Raw genomic sequence first — 371 nt, 5'->3', positions numbered from 1 at the left:
ATCTCATCTTACTAAAAAGCTTCTGTACTTCAAAAGAAACCATTAGCAGAACTAAGAGACAATCTACAATGTGGGAAAAAATTTTTACCAGCTGTACCTCAGACAAAGGACTATTATCAAGGATATATAAAGAACTCAAAACAATCAGTCCCCCCAAATATAAAGACCCGATCCAAAAATGGGCATCCGAAATGAACAGACATTTCTCATACAAAGAAGTAAAAGCAGCAAGAAAATATATGAAAAAATGTTCCACATCACTGGTCATTCGAGAGATGCAGATGAAAACAACACTGAGATTCCACGTCACCCCACAAAGAATGGCTGCTATCAAGAAATCACACAATAACAAATGTGAACAGCTTTTTTAA

The sequence above is a fragment of the Fukomys damarensis genome, unplaced genomic scaffold (genome assembly GCF_012274545.1).
Source record: "Fukomys damarensis isolate Sample0158 unplaced genomic scaffold, DMR_v1.0_HiC HiC_scaffold_5, whole genome shotgun sequence".
Taxonomy (NCBI): Eukaryota; Metazoa; Chordata; class Mammalia; order Rodentia; family Bathyergidae; genus Fukomys; species Fukomys damarensis.
The sequence above is the reverse complement of the archived record's forward strand: the minus strand, read 5'-3'. Positions refer to the sequence as shown.